We start from the raw sequence: 22,316 nt of genomic DNA, 5'->3' as shown, positions 1-22,316 counted from the left end.
AGAAGGATGAATATGGGATGATCTCACTCTCAGGCAGAAGTTGAAACAGAAGATCAGAAAAGAAAACACAAGTAGAACCTGAAATGGAATTGGCGTATTGCACCCAAGTAAAAGACTCTGGGGTGGGTCGGTGGGTGGGGAGAATACGGGTCCATGAAGGATGATAAATGACATAGTGGGGGTTGTATTGTTAAATGGGAAACTGGGGAATGTTATGCATGTACAAACTATTGTATTTACTGTTGAATGTAAAACATTAATTCCCCCAATAAAGAAATAATTTAAATTAAAAAAAAAGAAAATGTGTCATGACTTTTTGACAACCCCACTAATAGGTTGTACACTGTCTTGTATATGTTCTTTCTTTTTTTACAGAGCCCTGCTCAGCTCTGGCTATAGTAGTGCAGGGGACTGAACTTGGGACTTTGGAACCTTGGGCATGAGAGTCTTTGCAGAACCATTCTGCTGTCTGCCCTGCCCTTCTTTTCTTTTCTTCTGGGCCCTGAGAATCAGACATAATGGACTGTGTGTTCTCTGGACATCCTTGATGACTAATTGATGTCATTCTCAGGTCACGGCCCCCCTGTTCCTTCACCAGAGTGTTGCTTCTTCATAGACCAGGCTGGCTGAGTTTGTTTTACAAGGATGTGCAAGACAGACTTTGGTTTCCAGCCAAACTCATGGCCCCTTCAGCAGATGGAAATTTTGACATTAGAGGGGGAAACAATCATGATCTGTCTACTTTGAGTAAAATATATTATAAAAGAAAGGAATGTACCTGGCATATGACTTTGCTTTTGCAAATCACATCTGTGCATGCTTCCTATGTTATTCTCATACAGAAAGTCAGCCATGTTTTCAACTTGAATGAAAAGCTTGATCTCTTATCTGGTGAGCTGTTGTTATGTTACCTAGAGCATCTCTTTCTAAAAGAGTATTATGAATTCTTGGGGCTGAGTGGTGGTACACCTGGTTGAGCACACATGGTACAGTGTGGAAGATCCTGGGTTCGAGCTTTTCCATCTGCAGGGGGAAAGCAAAGAGTATTATGAATGCTTAAGCCCACCCCCTTTTTTTTTTGGTTTGGCTATGAATTCATTTATACAAGAGGTGAACTAGATACTTTTTAATTAATCCAAAACATTTTTTTTTTCCGACTGCAAACCATTCAACCCTTAGATCCTTTCACATAAGCATTACCAGCAATGACCTTTGATTCAAGGGGTGGGGCACCCCACTAGAGCATCTCTACAATTCCATGAGAGATGATTTGCAACACACGACAAACAGATGCAGACAAGCTATGTTCCATGAAGTACAGTCGCCTTGAACAACACAGGTTTGACCGAACGGGTCCGCTTGTAAGCAAATGTTTTCAATAAATACAGTAAATGTATTTTACTTTAAAGCACATGGCAAAATATTGATAACGACAGCCCAGGAAGTGGCAGGATGCACAAAATGTTAGAGTCTCAAGCATGAGGTTCTGGGTTCAATCCCCAGCATCCCATGTGCCAGAGTGGCACTAATCTCTTAAAACACAGTTAATGGACTGTGCATGTTCTTAGTTTTTTTCTTTCTTTTTTTTTTTTTTTTTACCAGAGCACTGCTCAGCTCTGGCTTATGGTGGTGCAGGGAATTGAACCTGGGACTTTGGAGTCTCAGGCATGAGAGTCTCTTCGCATAACCGCTATGCTATCTACCCCTGCCCTTGTGCATGTTCTATGTAAGGCTTCCTGTCAACTGTAGACTAGTGATTAAAGTTTCCAGGACCAGAGAGAGAGCATAGTGGTTATGCAAAAAATTTTCATACTTGAAGCCCTGAGGTCCCATGTTCAATGTCTGGCACAATCATAAGCTGAGCTGTTCTCTAGTATAAATAAATAAAGAAATTAACAAATAATTAAAAATTTTCCAGTCAACCACAGATTAGTAATTACATTTTGGTAAAGTCAAAAGTGTGTGCGAGATGTGTAAGTAAATTTATTATATGCAAATTTATTATGTGGTCTAGCACCTGCCTTGCTGAACAGTGCTGGGGGGCGAGGGGAAGAGTATTAATCTGAGTATAATTTATTATTTTTGTCTATAACCAGTGCACTGAACATCTCTGGCTTATGGTGGTGCAGGGAATTGAACCTGGAACTTTGGAGCCTCAGGCACGAAAGTCTTTTTGCATAACCTTTATACTGTCTCCCCCAACAATAATAATGTAACCATTATGTTATCTTCCCAAACCCCACGGGTTAGTACTTTTAATGCCCATGTTATTTAAGCGCCAACTGTCTGTTTTCAGAGTTTATTACATCTGTTGATTCTCTGCGGTAGTTAGCTCAAAATACTCCTTCTGCCAAGAGTCATATGATGGGACAGCATATTCTGCCCCCTTGAACGGGATACATTGAGTTCAAGTCTAGGTTAGCGGAAATAAACCCCTAACTGTTGTGAGAACGGTAGAAAGAAAAAATGCTTCCAGCTTGAATGTTCCTTATGGTTTATATCCATATAAAGATATTTTCATATCTTTCTCCTTTACCCTAAAAATAATTCAACTGGGGGGTGCACGGTGGCATGCCTGGTTCAGAGCACACATTACCATGCTCAAGGACCTGGGTTCCAAGCTCTAGCTCCTCACAAATGATGAAGCAGGTCAGCAGGTGTCTCTCTTTCTCTTCCTCTGTCTCCCCTCTCAATTTCTCTGTTGTATATAGTGAAAAATAGGAAGGAAAGAAGGACAGATAAAATGGCTGCTGGGAGCCCCACCCCACTAGGGAAAGAGAGAGGCAGGCTGGAAGTATGGATCCACCTGCCAACACCCATGTTCAGCGGGGAAGCAATTACAGAAGCCAGACCTTCCACCTTCTGCATCCCACAATGACCCTGGGTCCATACTTCCAGAGGGATAAAGAATAGGAAAGCTATCAGGGGAGGGGATGGGATATGGAGTTCTGGTGGTGGGAATTGTGTGGAGTTGTACCCCTCTTATCCTGTGGTTTTGTTCATGTCTCCTTTTTAAAATAAATTTAAAAAATTTAAAAAAAAAAAAAAAAAAGGCTGCTGGGAGTGGTGGATTTGTAGCTGGCACCCAGCCCCAGAGATAACCCTAGTGGAACCAAGGAAGGGAGGAAGGAAGGGGAAAATCTAGGTATCAACTGATTCAGTTATTCAGTTAAGAAAATTAAGAAGTTTATGAAAACTCTTGGAGGTCTGGAGAAATAGCATGATGGTAAAGAGACTTTCATACCTGGAACTCCAAAGTCATAGGCTCAGTACCCTGCACCATCCTTAGCCAGAGCTACAATGCTCTAGTAAAAATAGGTAAATAAAAAAAAAAAAAAAGATAAAACAGACTCTTAGGGTGGCTGGTAGATCAGTTATAGAGCAAATGCTTTCTTTTCGTGTATGAGACTTTGGACTCTAGCCTACCTATCCTTGACTCAAATACATGGATTTATTTAAAGTTTCTTTAAATCCTTCCCAAAATCTCGATTACATTTTAAATTAGCAGTTGTAATTTATATCCTTGATATAGTAAATAGATTATACTATAATTTGGTGTTAATATTATTTGATTTATTTTTTTTTAATTATTTTGTTTCCTATTGGATAGAAACAGAGAGATTTGAGGGGGGGAGATAGAGAGGGAGAGAGACAGAGAGACACCTGCAGCCCCGATTCACCACTCATAAAGCTCTCCCCCTGCAGGGGGCACCAGGGGCTTGAACCTGGGTCTTTGTGCACCATAATGTGTGTGTTTAACCTGGTGCACTGCCGCCTGGTCCTGTTAATATTATTTGATATTAATAACTTAATGTCACAAAACCTTACCTGATAGCGGTTCTGGTGAATGATGGTGTGGGGGCCCCTAAGTTGTAGGTGAGAACGCTTTATAGACACCTCCTACAGAGATGAGAAATTGTGTCCCTGTGTCAGCGACTGTACTTCTTCTAGCGTTTGCCCTTCTTCCGTTGCCAGTCCACAGCGTCAGGTTGAAAGCTGTCAGGAGCTGCTTGTTGCTGGCTTTGAAAGTGACTGGGATCCATGTGGATTCAGTCGGCTAGCAAGGATCGACAGTTTCCCCAATGAATGGGGACTCACGGGATGCACCACGAGAAGGTCGATCCAATGCAACTGTACTAAGAAAAGAGAAAGAAATTTCTGTAGTTTTCTTTTTCTGACAGCAGGTGGCAGACTTCTCTAAACGTGGTCCAAGGCAACATTTCTGTCCCCATTGTTTTTCCACCTTCAAGTTTACTGTTTCAGTGTTGCTTGGACCCGATTTGGAGCAGAATAAGCCACCCCCCAAGCGTACCACTTAGCCATGTGGAATATTTTGTGCGGAAGGTAATCCAGACCTCCTCAGCCCAGCCAAAGACTTACCTTCCCATACTGTTTGTAACTCATTTAGAAAGGGAGCCTGTACTAGCAAGAGAACCATCTGGAGGGAAGATTGTTAATCTGAGACATTTGTCTGCATGACAAGGCAATTATTTACCTTTTTTTTTTTTTTTTTTTTTACCTGGCAAGGTACAAAGGAACATTATTTCTCTGTTCCATTATGAACTATTCATCTATAAAATGTAAACCAAGTATGAATCTTCTAATGTAAATGTAAAATCTATTTGATTATTTTTTCTTCTGTTTTTTACACATATTTTGTAAAGGTGTTAGTATACTATAATGTTTTTTAACTATATTAGTGACTTAATATTGACCCACAGAATTATAAGATAACGGGTATAATTCTGCACTGTGCCCACCACCAGAGTTCTGTGTCCACACTTCCTCCATTGGAAGCTACAGCGGTTCTCCCAAGATCGCAGACATGGACCGACTTGTTTCTATAACTGTCTGCCTATATTTTTATGTATTTGCTCGTTTTTCCCCCATGGCACCCCATCTTCTCTTTCTTTTTTTTTAAAAAAATATTTTTATTTATTATTGGATAGAGGGAGAAATTGAGAGGGGATAGGGAAATGTAGAGAGGGAGAGACAGAGAGACACCTGCAGCCCTGCTTCACCACTCATGAAGCTTTCCCCCTGCAGGTGGGGGCTGGGAGCTTGAACTGGGTCCTTGTTCTCTGTAAGGTGTGTGCTAAACCAGGTGTGCCACCACCTGGCCTCTCTTCTCTTTCTAAGTCACACCTACCCCTGTTACTCCATCCACATGTCCCTCCCTTTTTCCTCTTCTCTCTGGGTCTTGATGGAGTTGGAGCTCAGAGCCCTCTGGGCATCTTCCCCCTGTCATTTCTCCCCCACTGGGAGTATGGACCCAAATTCTTTATGGGGAGCAGAAGGTGGGAGTTCTGGCTTCTGTAACTGCAATTACAAAGTTATTTAGCAGTTGATGGAAGGGTTGCTTCATTTGTTTGGCAAGTTCCTGCTTGTACGTAGGTGGAAGTAAATAGTCATGTCTTTGACATGATGTGGATTCCTGTAAGGTCTTCCCTGCCCTCCTTTTATCTCCCCTCAAGCCTTGTCAGGGCACACGGCTCACTCATTTCTCTTACCTCAAAGGGCCCGCTCAGGGTCTGGGTTCAGAATACAATCCTCAGCATCATATTATTTCCCCCATGGAGTGTGTGTCAAGACCGCATCTGTCCTAAGAGGCTCTAAGGCAATGAAGCACTGGGTCAGTTTTGATCAAGGGAAGGGAAGGTTTGAGAAGCTAAGCATTATAGCACAGTGAAATGTTGCAAAGTAGAAACCTGCTTAAGCTTAACTCTGGGAGAAAAAGGGAGTGGCATACATTGGGAATAGAACTAGACAGTAATTAATCCCATTTGGTTAGTTTGGTACTGTCCTGTTACCCTTTCACCAAAAAAAGGAAACTACAAATTTTGGTTATCTGCATCTGGTCAAATACATCTGGTATTTACCTACCTGATTCTTAAAATACATTTCAAGAGGTAATTGTGGTCATAATTGTCTATTGATTTGCTTAGAAAGTGGCTAGTAAGTAACATAACGTTGTAAATTTCTTTTTTTTTAAATTTTTTTTTTGTCTTTATTTATTTATTGGATAGAGACAACCATAAATCGAGGGGGAAGGGGATGATAAAGAGACAGAGAGACACCTGAAACACTGCTTCACCACACGTGAAGCTTTCCCCCTGCAGGTGGGGACTGGGGGCTCAAACCGTTGTCCTTGCACATTATAACTTATGTGCTCAACCAGATGCACCGCTTCCCAGCCCCTTTCTTTCCATCCATCCACCCATCCATCCATCCTTCCTTCCTTCCTTTTTTTTTTTTGTCTTTTTGTTTTTTTTGTTGTTGTTGTTGTAGTTATTGATATTGTAATTGTTAGGTAGGACAGAGAGAAATGGAGAGAGGAGGGGGAGAGAAAGACAGACACCTGCAGACTTGCCTCACCGCCTGTGAAGCGACTCCCCTGCAGGTGGGGAGCTGGGGCTCGAACCGGGATCCTTACGCCGGTCCTTGCGCTTTGCGCCCCCTGCGCTTAACCCGCTGCGCCACCGCCCGACTCCCCCTTCCTTTCTTTCTTTTCTGCTAGAGTTACCACTGGGGCTCAGTGTCTGCACCATGACTCCACCATTCCCAGTGCCTTTTCATTTTTTCTTTCTGTTTTGATAAAGGGTGACAGATGAGGTGGAGGGTGAAGGAGGAAGGACTGAAGGAGAAACTCCTGAGACACTCCTCTAATGTTCTGGAAACTTCTCCCATGTGGGGAGAGCCCCAGGGCCTTGAACTTCTGTGCTGGTGCGTGGCAGTGCATGCACTCTACTGGGTATGCCACCACTCAGCTCTGCTCATGCATAGATCTGTTTTTCAATATTACTTTTTTTTCAGCCTGACTCCCTTTTAATTTCAGTCAGATATTAAACATTGATACATTTTTAAATTTTATTTATTTATGAATGAGAAAGATAGGAGGATAGAGAGAAAGAAACAGACATCACTCTGGTACATGTGCTGCCGGGGATTGAACTCAGGACTTCATACTTGAGAGTCGGATGCTTTATCCACTGCACCACCTCCCGGATCACCATTGATAAATTTTTATACAACAAAAAAGTACATGCAAAGTTACAAATATAAGAAATATAAAGGACATGCATATTCTGAGACCACTTTGGATCCTTATACAAAACTATTTAGTACGTTGTAAGCCTAAAGAACACACAGAGCGGGCTTCTTCACAAATTGACTATTTCAGTACCTTATGATGGAGTATTTTAGTACTTACAAAAACAGGTAGTACATTACTATAGATGTCTAACTGTTCCAATCAGAACTTCTAAATTTATCATATGCAATATGTATATTATTTTTTACACAGACCACCTGCACAGTGTAAGCCAGTAATATTGCTAAATAGAAATATATATTTGCTAAGTGATGATAATGAAAATAATTTTACCTTAAATAGCAGTATATATTTTGTTTTCATTTTTGAATGGGTCATATTTCTTTCATAACCAAACCAAGATATAGGTATAATTATGAAACAGCAGTGAATAAATGCAAGTAACTCTTTTTTGTGTATTTTTTTCACTTCATAATCTTTTATTGATAATGGGGTTTTTTTTAGATTTTTTAAAATATTTATTCCCTTTTGTTGCTTTATTGTTGTAACTGTTATTGATGTTGTTGTTGGATAGGACAGAGAGAAATGGAGAGAGGAGGGGAAGACAGAGAGGAGGAGAGAAAGATAGACACCTGCAGACCTGCTTCACCGCCCGTGAAGCGATTCCCCTGCAGGTGGGGAGCCGGGGCCTCGAACCAGGGTCCTTACACCGGTCCCTGCGCTTTGCGCCGCGTGCGCTTAACCCGCTGCACTACCGCATGGATGTGTTTTTATCTACAGCTTTCTCTATTTTAAAAATATCCTGTCTCTACCCAAACAATACTAAATTTGATTTCCAGACAAACAAAGGAAATTCGATCTCAATCCAGAAGTTCTTTTTTTTTTTCTTTTTTTCTTTTTCTTTTTACTGCCTTAGTTACAGTTTAAATTGCTAAAGAAAGGAATGTATTATGTGGGTGCTTTAAACATCTGAAATGAGAGATTGCTTTCAAGAGAACCACTCCTAAATACAGGGTATCTTAGCTCCAAGTCTTCCATACTGTTACTTAGGCTTATTCCCGGTCTGAATATCCTCTGCCCAGAGGTCTAGTGCCACGTGCATATTCGCTCTTTATGTAAGCACTCCTGCATAGCCTATACAGCAAAATGTTGTATTATTATTGTTGTTGCTGATGTCGTCGTTGTTGGATAGGACAGAGAGACGTGGAGAGAGGAGGGGAAGACAGAGAGGAGGAGAGACAGACAGACACCTGCAGACCTGCTTCACCGCCTGTGAAGTGACTCTCCTGCAGGTGGGTAACTGGGGGCTCGAACTGGGATCCTTATGCCAGTCCTTGCGCTTGGTGCCACGTGTACTTAACCCGCTGCGCTACCGCCTGACTCCCTCTAACATATTCTTATGGTTAAAATAATTTTATTTTTATTTCTTAAAATATTTTATTTTTGAGAGAGAGAGAGAATCACCAGAGAGCACTGTTCAGCTCTGGATTATGGGGGGGGGGGGTTTGAGGGGGGATTGAGCCTGTGACTTTGGAGCCTCAGGCATGAGAGTCTCTGCATAACCATTATGTTATCTACCCCCAACAGGCTAAAACACAGAGCCCTTGCAAATTAAGAAAAATAACTTAGAGGATCAGGGAAAAAAATTTTTTTAAGAACATATTAGAAAAAATTGCTCTGGGGGCCCATCTATGGGGTGGGGTGCTTCATGAGCAGTGAGGCGCGTCTTCAGGTGCCTTTTTATTTTACTTTTTATTTTTGTTAAGTCTCTTTCTCTCTGTGTCTCTCTCTTCCCCCCCCCCCATCTTCCCTCCCCTCTCAGTTTCTCTTAATCCTGTCAGATAAGGTAGAAAGAAACAAAAATGGAAAGAAATGGCCACTGGGAGCTGTGGATTTATAGCGCCATCACTGAGCTGGTGACAACCCTGGTGGCATTAAGAGAAAAAGATAGAAAATATATTCATCCAAGTTTTTTTTTTTCTTTTTTTAATTTCCATTTTTGAGCAGTGTGAAGTTGGCCCTTCTTTTCACATCCTCAGTGACTTTTCATGAAAACATGTTAATTCCGTAGGTGGCTTTACTGTGTTTGACTCAGCATGTTAGCATCATGACTCCATTCATAGCCAGATAGGAGGAAATTATTACGTGTTATTTAAATACTTTGTGTATCTTACTCAGTTGTTGAGCCACCCAGTCCTAGAACGAGGCTAATAAAAAACAGAACAGTAAGGCATGTTACTGTCGCAACAGGTCACTTTCATTTTATTTTCATAAATATATTTAACTTGTACCTTATTTATTTCTTCGAAAGATATAGTAGAAGTGTATATTGTGGGGTATATGCCTCTTAAAAGGTTATTATATCTTCTGGGTATAAGATAAGTTTAGAAAATACCAATCACTTTGTGATCTCATTCCGCTGTGATGACTGTTAACTTGAGTCTTGGAATGCATTTGATTCATTTGCATTAATGGTAATTGTACTATTGAATTTAGTTTGTTATTGACTTACTGTTTGACTTTTGTATCTATATATCCATCTGTGAAGCCTGGCATGTTTTCTCTTTTTGTGCTATTTTTGATAGACTTTTGTTTTAATATTTCATAGTTTCACAAATAGGATAGGATAGTTTACTATGTCTTAAACAGTCTAGCTAAAAATGGAATTACCTGTTCTTTAAAAGTATGAGAAAAAGGGAGTCGGACGGTAGAGTAGCAGGTTAAGTGCACGTGGCGCAAAGCACAAGGACCAGGTAAGGATCCCGGTTCGAGCCCCCAGCTCCCCACTTACAGGGGAGTCGCTTCACAGATGGTAAAGCAGGTCTGCAGGCGTCTGTCTTTCTCTCCTCCTCTCTTCCCTTCCTCTCTCCATTTCTCTCTGTCCTATCCAACGATGACGACAATAATAGTCACTACGATAATAAAAAGAAACAACAAGGGCAACAAAAGGGAATAAATAATAAATAAATATTTTTTGAAAAGCAAAAAAAAAAAAAATTGAGAAAAAAACGTGGCCATAAAGCCTTTTGAAGTCCATTCTATGATGAATGTATTTTGGTAAGCTTTATTTGGATGAACATAAATGCCACTGTTGGATGTAATATGTTGCCAAGTTTTTTTGGTAAGGTGAATTTAAGAGGTTTTCCATACTATAATTAAGTTATAATCAAGGAAATTTTGAATGGGGTGAACTTTCTGTTTTCTATTTTTAAAGCCTTAAAACTCAACCATCTTCTGATGCTCCATGTAATTTAAAGTAAATCTTTGCTACAAGTTGTTGGTCTGTGAACTTGAATCGCTTTTCAAAATAAATGTTTTCATTTTTTTGTTTTGTTTTCCCAGAGCCCTGCTCAGCTCTGGCTTATGGTGGTGCAGGGGATTGAACCTGGGACTTTGGAGCCTCAGGCATGAGAGACTCTTTGCAGAACCATTATGCTGTCTACTCTTGCCCCATCATTTTCTATTTTTTATTTTACTTCTGTTATCATTTTACTGGGAGGATTCCTGGTTGTTGACGCATGGACACCGTTTCTCATCTCCCTAGGATCTTTTCTATTTATTTACTAAGTCATTTGTTTGTTTCGGATGGTGACAGAGAAATTGAGAGGGAAGTGGGAGGTAGAGATACACACAGAGAGAAAGAGACGCCTGCAGCCCTGCTTCACCACTCGTGAAGAAACCAGGCCTTGAGCATTCTGACATGTGCACTTTATTGGATGTCCCCAGCCCCTGTTTTTTTTTTGTTTTTTAGATTACTTTACATAGCAGAAAGCAGAACTGGTAAATTGAGTGTGTGTCCTCCCCATTTAAATGTATTGAGTATAAGATAAAATAATAATAAAGACTTATATAGCAGGACCTTTGTTGATTTTAATGTAACCCTTACCAAAATAGCAGCCCCACACAACACTGTTTCTTTTCACCAGACATAATACCAACTGTGTGATGTGGAAGGAATCCAACATGAAAACAAAGGAAGTTTTTTTCTCTTTAATCTTGTTCAGTTCCACACATAAGAGATACAGCTATAATAAAAGAGAAACAACAAATTCAGTGTTAGGCACCTTAAACTATTAGGACATAGTGCTTTCCAAAGGGAAACAGGAAAAGATTCCGTTGATGGTACTGTCTTATATGCCATATGTCAGTTTCCAGCATAATAATAGTTAACTATTATAATAGAGAAGTCACTTCCACTAGAGGAACTTCAAAAAAAAATCATAAATTCTGGAGTTTTAAGTTCCTCTCGAATAAGAGGACAGGCTCTCTTCAAGAACTTTGAGTTTCTGAAATTGAAGGTGGTCAATCTAGTTTTTTAAGAAATGAAATAAAGGGAGTCGGGTGGTAGTGCAGCGGGTTAAGTGCAGGTGGTGCTAAGCGCAAGCACCGGCATAAGGATCCTGGTTCGAGCCCCGGCTCCCCACCTGCAGGGGAGTCGCTTCACAGGCAGTGAAGCAGGTTTGCAGGTGTCTGTCTTTCTCTCCCCCTCTCTGTCTTCCCTTCCTCTCTCCATTTCTTTCTGTCCTATCCAGCAACAACACTAACAACAACAACATCAATAATAACTACAACAATAAAACAACAAGGGCAACAAAAGGAAGGAAGGAAGGAAGGAAGGAAGGAAGGAAGGAAGGAAGGAAAGAAAGAAAGAAAGAAAGAAAGAAAGAAAGAAAGAAAGAAAGAAAGAAAGAAAGAAAGAAAGAAATGAAATAAGATTTCTTTGGCAACACCTAGTTTCAATCCTGTTTTAAAAACCGTAACATAGTGGTCCGGGAGGTGGGACAGTGGTAAAGCTTTGGACTCTCAAGCATGAGGTCCCGAGTTCGATCCAGGCAGCACATGTGCCAGAGTGATGTCTGGTTCTTTCTCTCTCCTATCTTTCTCAGAAACAGGCAAAATCTTTAAAAAAAAAAAAAAAAAAAAAAAAAAAAACGGAATAATTATTTTTTTTTAAAAAAAAACAAAAAACCATAGCATAGAAGTTAGTTGGTTATTGCCTTCTCCAGAGAAGTTTTAAGAGATGTCAGATGCCTAGAGTAGTAATTTGCATGTTTGAAAATTTCATCTTTCTGTTTGCATCACATAGCAATCAGCAAGAATAAGTTTTGCAAGAGTTCCGTAGAGTATTGCAACTCACTTCCTACGGGCTTGCCTGTAGTATGGCTCTACTGTTTTGTTTGGGATCCCTTCCTTGGGTGTCAACTTCAGGTTGAAGCTTAAAAATACATTCCATGAGCAATGGTGCTTACATTATTCTCAGCTATGAACTGGCAGTTAGTTTTTAGGTTCATTTATTGAGTAGTATACCTGCTGCAGGCTTGATGTGGGATTACAAACTGATTTCTTTTACAAACTGTGGGTTCATGGGAGCTGATGGGTTCATACGTTTCTAATTAATAGATTTGTTTTTCCTTGGGCTATTTTTTCATTATCTAAAAAAAAAAATTGAGAAGCTTTTCGATGGTTTATATCCTTTACCTATGCTAAAGACATCCAGTTCTCATACGCTAAGAGGGGGAAAACATCTTCCAAAGATTTTAACTCGTATGTGAAATTCTGTGCTCTTAACATATCAATTTCAGGTCTGAATTTGCATTAGGAAGGGGCCAGGTGTTGGCACACCTGGCTGAGCGCACATGTTACAGTGGAGTTCAAGCACACAGTGTTACCCAGGTTCGAGCCCCCCGGTTCCCACCTGCAGGGGAACAGTTTATGAGTGATGAAGCAGTGCTGTAGGTGTCTCTCTTTGTCTCTGTCTCCAGGTGGAGATATATTTGTCTAATAAATAAAAGATAATAGAAAACCTTTTGCTTTAGGAGTGATATGAGTGGTTTGTTTCTATGACAAAGAGTGACGAAACTCCAAGGCAATAGAACCCAGTCTTGATGTGTAGAGGTGAAAGTCCACTGTGCTGACAAACAGCCTGACTTTATGACTCCTTGCTTCTAAGCCCTTGATCCTTTAAAAAACAAACAAAAAAGTGTCGTAGAGCCCTTAGAAACAAAATACGGTTTTTTTCATTCTGTGATTTACTTGTGTCCTTACCTTTTTTTTTTTTTTAAGGTTTTTATTTATTTATAAGAAAGATAGAAACAGAGAGAGAATGAACCAGACATCACCGTGGTACATGTGCTGCCAGGGATTGAACTCAGGACCTCACGCTTTAGAATCTAATGCTTTATCCACTGAGCCACCTCCTGGAACACTCCTTATCTCTTCTGTGGCACAGTTTCCCTCCCTTCCCTTCTTCCCTTCCTTCCTTCCTTCCTTCCTTCCTTCCTTCCTTCCTTCCTTCCTTCCTTCCTTCCTCTTTCCCAGAGCCCTGCTCAGCTCAGGTTTATGGTGGTGCAGGGGATTGAACCTGGGACTTTGGAGCCTCAGGCATGAGAGTCTCTCCATTAAGCTCTCTACCCCCGCCTACCTGTGGCACAGTTTCAAAACACTTATTGTAGACATCTCTAGCCCTTTCATGTCAGTATTATCTGTATTTTATTGCCTAGAAATAGCATAATGTAGTAAGAAAAGAAAGAAGCGTGTTCTGGCTCTTGCATATGTAAGTCATATGAATGACTTGACTTCTTCAGACTGTACCTTCTTTAATAAATGGGCAAGTATTACTTTCTCTCAAGGATATACAGATTGAATTAGAATGTGTGTATACCATTGTATACCTTTAGGATACTGATACATATGGTCAGAAAGTTTTTGTAAGGTGTTTCTCTGGGGCTGGGTGGTGGTGCACCTGGTTGAATGCACATGTTACAATGCACAAGGACCCAGGTTCGAGTCCTCAGTCCCTACCTGCAGGGGGAAAGTGTTGCGACTGGTGAAGCAGTGCTAAACGTGTCTCTCTTTCTCTCCCTCTCTATCACTCCTTCCCTCTCTATTTCTGGTTGTTTCAATCCAATAAATAAAGATGATTTTAAAAAAATTTATAAAAAGAAAGGTGTTTGTCTTTCCTGGAGGAATATATCCCGTAAGAAACACTACCTTGTAGAGCACACACCTTACAGTGCTTAAGGACCTGGGTTCAAGCCCCTGGTCCCCACCTGCAGGAGGGAAGCTTCATGAGTGGTGGAGCAGGTCTGCAAGTGTCTCTCTGTCTCCTGCTCTCTCCCCTCTCAGTGTCTTTTTGTCTTTATCCAATAATTAAATAAAAATGTTTTTAATTTTTTTATTTAATTGAGGTGATGATGGTAACCAAAAGTCAAGTCTAGGCCCAAATTTTATTTTTTGTAGTAGTCATTTTTGAATACTGTATAAATTTATATTGTATGTATCAATTAGTCTTTTTATTTTTTTATGAGTGATTTAATATTGATTTACAAAATGACAAGGTAACGGGTATCATTCTACACTGTCCCACACCAGAGTTCTGTGTCCCCATTCCCTCCACTGGAAACTGCAGCGGTAGTTGGGTAACTTCTTTCTACGACTCTCTGTGTGCATCTGTATATCTTTACCCATCTCTTTTCCTATGGTCCTATCTTCTCTTTCTTTGCCAGTTACATCTACACCTGCTACTACAGCCAAATCAATTACTTTTTTATTTATGTCATCTGCATTATGAATATTTAGATATTGGGCATTTGGAGATGTTTATGGTTCCCGAGTGTTATGAAACAGCACTGAAGTGTACATTCTCCCCCATGCCACCACCCCACAAACACACTCAGAGCACAGCTCAGCTCTGGTTTATGGTGGTGTGGGGGAGACTGAACCTGGGACCTCAGAGCCTCAGGCTTGAGAGTCTGTTTACATAACCATTGTGCTATCTCCCTCACCCAAAAGTATACATCCTTGCAACTGAATATTTGCACATTGCCTTATTTCCTTAAGATACACTATTACACGGCCAAAACTGCTATCAAAGGGGTTATACATGTCTAAATATTTTAGTAGTATTTCTGAAAAGTCCTGCAGATAGGTTGTGGAATTCTGGCATTCTTTGATGATGTGGAACATTTATCTTGAACAATTTTCCAAAGTAACATTTTAAAATTTGTTTTTTTTTTAATTTTTTTATTTATTATTATCTTTATTTATTGGATAGAGGCAGCCAGAAATCAAGAAGAGAGGGAGAGGGGGTGGTAGAGAGGGAGAGAGACAGAGAGACACCTGCAGCCCTGCTTCACCACTCACAAAGCTTTCCCCCTGCAGGTGGGGGCCAGGGGCTCAAACCCGGGTCCTTGCGCATTGTAATACATGCACTCCACCAGGTGCGCCACCACCCAGCCCCAAAATTTCTTTTTTTTTTTTTAAGATAGTTTATTTTATTTTAATGAGAGAGATAGAGGGGAAAGACCAGAGCTGTTCAGCTGCTATAAGCTATAAGCACTATAAGTGGGGCTGGGGACTGAACCTGAGACCTTAGAGCCTCAGGCATGAAAGTCTTTTGCAGAACCATTATGCTGTCTCCCCAGCCCTCATTTTAAAATTTCTCAGCTTGTTAACAATATTAGTATATTTTAAGACAGCTAAGTCATCACACTCATACATAACACAAAAACATTTTAAAATGGGTGACATAGCTGCCTGTGGACCACCCTCCCTAGAATAGAAAGGATTTTCTTCCTAAGGGAATGTTTTGGTATGACTTTTCTCATCTTATTTGAACAAGATAGGAGTACTACAAATTTAACATTGGTAGACACCAAACTTGAATAATTTGGTAGTGACTTTTTAAAGTGATTTTTAAACTTCGTATTGTTCTTCATGCTTTATGGCCTCTGACTACTGAAATGTGTAGGTCTGATTTCTCTTGAGCGTGGCAGGAAAAAAGACTGATAAAAGTTTACTCACACGGAGCAACTTAGCCGTGTTCCTAGTGATAAGGCAAGGCAGAGTTTGTAGCATAACTTATCTTCCAGGCCCTGACACAGTGTTAGGACATTGCTAGCCAACACCATTCCGGTTGAAAACAAGCCTGGTTCTATTTTAAAAACACACGTTAAAAACAAAGCAAATTCTTTTTTTTTTTTTTCTTTCTTCACAACAGTTTGACTGTATTTCTGGGCAGAAAGAAACTTTTTTTCTTTGTATTGATAAAATATGAAGAAAAGCAAAAGTCATTCGAAACCTCTCAGTCACCGACTGTTAGTATTCTGTGGATCACACTTATGTGCAGCATGTCTTCCAAGAGGCTTGAACGAGCTGATGTGTCTAAAATTGTCAGATATGCCTGCCCCATCTCTCCACGTCATCTTTTTAAATTTTGTATTGAAATGCGATATCCGTACAGCAAAGTGCATATATCACAAGTACACTGACAGTAACCACAGCAAACACGAAGCACTGAGGGAGAATTTCTAAGTGTTGAGACCAAGGTCTCAAACTTTTCAGAGCAAGTGGCCAGTGCTTTCTTAGTAGTGATTTATGTTCTCCTGACTGTAGCTTTGTTTCACTGCATCACGGTTCTGCAGACTGGTGACAAGCCCAGAGCTTGCAAGCCTGTCACCCAAGAGCATAACGAAGCACTGTGCAGCGCTGTGTCACAAGGCTGTTTTGCATGAAGCTTAGCCCAGGCCTTTGGGACCGCCCTCAGTTGTACCTTGTGCTATATTAGTGCCTCTCAAACAGGAAGAAATTTCTTCTCACTGGTGTAGCTGGTCAGGTTACCTTCAGGGTAAGTGTGTACGGTGCATGTAAACAAATGATTTTTCTCTTGCTTATTTTTTATCAGTTGTTGTTTAGTTGTTGAACTTTAGATATTTTAAAAGATGCATGTTTGGCAAATAGAAGAATCATCCAGTATAATGTAAACCTTCTTCATAGCTGGCATAGTTGGCGTGTAAGACTTTGTAGCAGTGCTGTAGATATCAGAAGTGGCACTCTATAGAATTCAATTTTCAAAGTTTGTTCTTTGACGAGTGATCTTAAAAAGGAAAGTACTTTGAACACCTTTCCAAGAGGGGGAAAAATCCACTATAAAATTCAGTTTGTTATTCATTCAATCGTATATGATTCAGTTTGCTGGTAGCTACATGCTTTGTGTTCCTGAGATCAGGAGCTGTTTATTATGCCTTGTAATAAAGATGGTTGTTTTATTTTGTACCTGTGAGCTTTATGTAGGATATCATAGAGAAAAGTTGCACTGTTGTCTCTGCTCAAAATAATCTGTGTATTGAAAATGAATATCCGAAAGTATTTGTTACCCAGAAGTCTAGAATGGTCAAGTTAGACTTAAATAATTGAATTTATTTTTTATAGTTTTTTTTTTAAAAATAAGCAAAATGAGATAGTGCAAAAGACCATTTCTTAAAGCAGATCACTGTGTTTTTATTGGTAATCTACATCAAAGCCCTGAGCCCCTGACTCTTACCACCTGTGCTGTCCTGTGTTGTGGGCCAAATTCAAGGACAGGCAAGTTGAGAGTACTGTAAGGGAACCCGTGCCGGTCATTAATCTGTATGTGGCTAGGTCCTCTCATCTTGACAACTGCTGTGGGAGCAGAGGGACTGAGGACAGATAGGGTGGGTGGATTCTCAGCTCTGAGGTTGTATTTTTCCATACATAGTCATAAAAGTCTGACTGAGAAGTCAAGTTTTACTATTGATATTTAAGAAACAATGGTATGAAAGGCTGGTTTTAAAACAACTAGCCTTTGAAATCTGTTTCTTTCAGTCTTTCTCCCCCCCCCCCACCTTTTGCTGTTAGGTTTCACTTTGTTTTATGCCAGTATCAAGAAGGTTTCACTTTCTAGTTTGTATTGTTTCATTGTTGCTTTATAGTATAACCAGGGAGCTATTTAAATACCCCCAAATTGATAATGCAAAAGAAGTGGTGAACTCTGATTTTTTTCCATGAAAATTCCCTTTGGAAACACCCAAGCTTAGTTTGCTGGAAAAGTGTATTAAAAATGGATTCATCATGGACATCCTACTGTTGCTGATACCTTGTCCATATTTTATTAATATGTGTCTTCTGCATACAGCTAATAGAAAAAAATTCCATGAGTATTATTCCTTTTTTTTATTTTTTTATTTTTATTATTTATTTATTTATTTTCTTTTTTTGTATTTGATTGATTTTGTTTGTTTGTTTTATTCTTTTTTTTTTATTTAAGAAAGGATTAATTAACAAAACCATAGGGTAGGAGGGGTACAACTCCACACAATTCCCACCGCCCAATCTCCATATCCCACCCCCTCCCCCGATAGCTTTCCCATTCTCTGTCCCTCTGGGACATGAGTATTATTCCTAATAACCTGTCTACACTGCAGTGACACAAGTCTTATCTTGAGTCGATGGTGTACATTGTATCATTCAAAATTTCATTACCTTTGATGTGTACTTTGTTTTTGCAAATGTCCAAACCAGAGTAGAAGCGTTGACTGTTAAAACTAATAGTGGAAGTGAGTTCAGTGTTTTTTTTTTTTTTTTCAGTCTGTAAGAAAGAGTTAAGAGGGCCTTTCTTTTATTAGTGGCTTAGTACTGATTATGAAATCCAAAGATAAGAGGCGTGTAACTCCACACTGTTCCCACCACCCCCAGAGCTCTGTGTCCCTATTCCCTCCATTGGAAACTGCAGTAGTTCTCCCAAGGTTGCAGATATGGGTTGACTATTATTTATATATCTATACCTATATATCTTTGCCCATTTTTTTCTACAGTCCTGCCTTCTCTTCTTTTCCTAGTCACACCTACACCTGTTACTACTTCCAAGTGCTCTTCTATTTCTCTTCTTTCTTACGGTCCTGATGAAATTGGTGTTCAGAGCCCTCTGGTCATCTTCCCCTAACATTTCTTTCCCTCTGGGAGGATGGACCAAAAATTTGGGGGGGGGGAGCAGAAGGTGGAGTTCTGGCTTCTGTCATTGCTTCTCCTCTGGACATGGGTGTTGACAGGTGGATCCACACCCCCAGCCTGTATCTGTCTGTCCCTAGTGGGGCAGGGCTCTGGGGAGGGGAGGTTCCCGGACACATTGGTGAGGTCGTCTGCCCAGGGAAGTCATAGTAGCTTCCGCAATTTGGTGTCTGAAAGGCAGTAAGATATAAAGCAGGACAAAGTGTTTAATAAAGGAGCCAAAAAGGAGGAATAGAACAAATGAAAGTAGGGACTTTAGGGTGGAAAGAAGCCAGCAAGTCTGTTTTAGGTATGTCCATTACTCTAGTAATTTTTGCCTGACCCTGATAACTGAAATGGAGGTGAACTAATAATAATTGACTGGGGAGATGGTGTCAGAGGTGAGAATCGGGCTGATTGAATAAGCTGGATTAGGGCATAGAGTAGTTCCCAAACTTGAAGAAAATCTATAAATAAATTAACTCTTTACCACATCGATCTGACCCAGGGCCCACATCTATTCATATTTAGCACAGGAGCCCATGTGGCCTCTGAGTCCCTGTCAGTCAGAGTTCGCAGTCCATGGTCACAGCTGGAACATTCCAGGCTGCTCTCATGTCAGGACCCGTCTTCCTCCAGGGGCAGCGCAGGCTGACCAGCCTCCCTTCTTAAAGTTCTTGGTTTGCAGGCAGCAGCTTCAGAGCTTGCAGACATAGACATTTTCAGCTGCTGACTTGTTAGCTATATGTCTGTAGTAAAGCCAGGCATCCCAGAACGAGACACTAGGCTCACACAGACTCAGCGACAGGCTTGTTGAGCTCACAAGCTGATACTTGGGTCAGCCGTTGGTCTTGTCCCACATGGCCCTTTCAGTGAATACTTGCTGAGTAGAGACCTTAACGTAGCACTGGAAGCACACAAAGTAATTATTCCCCGAGTAGCATAATGGTTACACAAAAAGACGTTCATGTTTGAGGCTTCACAGTCCCAGGTTCAGCTCCTAGCATCACCGTAAGTCAGCTAAGAGTGCTCTGGTCTGTCTGTCTTTCTATGCATCTTTCTCTCTGTATCCCTGTCTCACTAAAGTCAGCAACAAATATGCTATATTTTCAAAGAGGAAAAGTTATTTCCCAGTGTCCACATTTAAATATTTGAAAGACTTGAAGCTGCAAAACTTACTTGGAGCAGCGTCCGCAGTTCAAGGGTAGTGCTTTCTATTTTTGAACGCGTCTCCCGCACTCCATGCGTTCTTTCCAACTACTATTCTCTGGAAGCATCTGTAGCAGATGACTGTTGGCAAAACAAGCCAGATATAGGTTTACAGGCCTATTTGTTTAAAAATACCCTGCCCTAATTTTTTATGTCTCCCTTCAATTCATGCCAGAATGCTGACATTTATACCCTAGTCCTTAGACTTTTATAATGATAGAGACCTCTGGTTGGTTTTTATATTAAAACTGCGGCAACTTTTAAAAAAAAAAATGAATAGAGATAGAGCAATTAGGAGGGGAGGTAGAAAGGGAGAGAGACAGGGAGACCCCTGCAGCCCTGCTTCACCACTCGTGAAGCTTTCCCCCCTCTAGCTGGGGACCAGAGGCTTGAACCTGGGTTCTTGAGCACTGTAATATGTGCACTTAACCAGGTGCACCACCGCCTGGCCCCAAAACTGCAGTAAGTTTTTACAAGGTGGCCCACAGACAAGGCTAATTCCTGGTCGCCAATACAGTGAGTATTGGTGGCTCTTCAAATGCAATTTGGGTCGTCACTCTGAACATAATATTCAGAAATCGACTACTACTAGATCTCTGGTCATTCTGCATTTTCATTTCTGTTTACTGAAATAACACTTGAAGAGATCCTGAGAAAGGGGACAGCTCCCTTACCTACTACAACACTGGCTTTAGGAATATGCTTTTAAATTATTCAAAAAATATTTTAAAATATTCAGAAAAGCCATATGTAGAAGAGACCAATGGTGGGGAAGAATTGGACAGCCTGACTATGTAGCAAAAAAGATTTTTGAAAAGATTCTCACGTATAAAATGCATTCTTAACTATTTTCTTTCCCTTTGGACTTTCTTTCTTACTTTTTTTTTTTTTTTTTTTAAACCAGAGCCCTGCTCAGCTCTGGCTCATGGTGGTGCAGGAGACTGAACCTGGGACTTTGGAGCCTCAGGCATGAGAGTGTCTTTACATAACCATTATGCTATATACCCCTGCCTTTCCATTTGTGTTTGTTTTTTTTTTTTTTTTTTTTTTGGGGTGGGATTGAACCTGGGACTTGAGCCTCAGGCATCAGAGTTTTTTTGCATAACCACTATGCTATCTACTCACCCACTTTGTTTTTTTGTTTTTAGTCAGGAACCTAAGTAAAGATGGATTCAGAGATGAAAAGGTCTTTCCTTAATGCCTCTCTTTATTAATGATTTAATATTCATTAATGTAAGTCTCTTTTAGAGAAATCTCTAATTCATCACTATCTTGTGAATAAGTTCTAGGAAGACTGATTATATATATATATCTACACATATATATTAATAATGAGTTAATATTGATTTACAAAATTACGAGATAACAGGGATATAATTCTGCACTGTTCCCACCACTAGAGTCCTTTGTCCCTATTCTCTCCATTGGAAATTGTAATAGTTTTGTCAAAGTCACATAAGCCATTTGCGTCTTTCATGTTTTACAGAGTGTGTAATATTTTCGTGGAATACGCTGTGCTTTCCCACACCCTTCTCCCTCTTTTTCAAGCTAATGAAATAGTTCTGACTACTGCTTCTGAGAAACCTAGATCTCTTCTCAGACAGGAAGCATCACAGGAAAATCGTACTTTTTAATATTGTATGCTTTAGTTTCAACTTGTTTCTGAAGATTGAAATTATTTTTATTAATTTTACATGGGAGTGAGACAGACAGCATAGTGATTATGCAGACTGTTTTTTATTGGTTGATTGCATACGAGAGCCGGTCTCTCGTGTGAAAGAAAGAGAAGGAAAGCGGAACACAGTCTGGGACATGCAGTACTGGGGACTGAACCGGGAACTTCAGGCATATGAGCCCAGCGCTCTGCCAGTTGAGTCATTTCTCCAGTCATGCAAAAGACTTCTGTGCCTGAGGCTCCAAAGTCCCAGGCTCAACACCCCTACACACACACACACACACACACACACCCCAGTAGGTAGCTCCCATTAATCAAGTATTATATGAGATCTATAGAGTGCTTATAAACACAAGTGAATACTCATACAAATCCTGTTTTTCATATCTGAAAATTTCAAATTACTGTGGTCCAGGAGGTGGCGTGGCCCAGTGGATAAAGCATTGGACTCTCAAGCATGAGGTCCTGAGTTTGATCCCTGGCAGCACATGTACCAGAGTGATGTCTGGTTCTTTCTCTGTCTCTTTCTCCCTTTCAAATAAATAAATAAATCTTTTTTTAAAAAAAAATTGCCAGTATTGGGGCCGGGCTGTGGTG

General features: G+C 40.4%; 1 protein-coding gene across 4 annotated transcripts in view; it reads left to right on the top strand.

The window, feature by feature from the left end:
• The window catches only part of NT5C3A (5'-nucleotidase, cytosolic IIIA), a 64,027-nt gene that overhangs the window by 14,416 nt on the left and 27,295 nt on the right, over positions 1-22,316 (top strand). Inside the window, exon 1 of one of the 4 annotated variants that reach the window (XM_016191661.2) lies at positions 16,534-16,676. The exons of 2 other annotated variants lie outside the window; for them this stretch is intronic. The gene's annotated coding sequence lies outside the window, so the exon portion shown is untranslated. Of the gene's footprint in view, positions 1-16,533; positions 16,677-22,316 lie in introns of those variants that run through there. One more of the 4 variants, XM_007531005.3, reaches the window with a different exon arrangement.

This window comes from Erinaceus europaeus, chromosome 8 (genome assembly GCF_950295315.1).
Source record: "Erinaceus europaeus chromosome 8, mEriEur2.1, whole genome shotgun sequence".
In the NCBI taxonomy this organism is placed as follows: domain Eukaryota; kingdom Metazoa; phylum Chordata; class Mammalia; order Eulipotyphla; family Erinaceidae; genus Erinaceus; species Erinaceus europaeus.
This window is presented reverse-complemented; position numbering and strand designations above follow the sequence as displayed.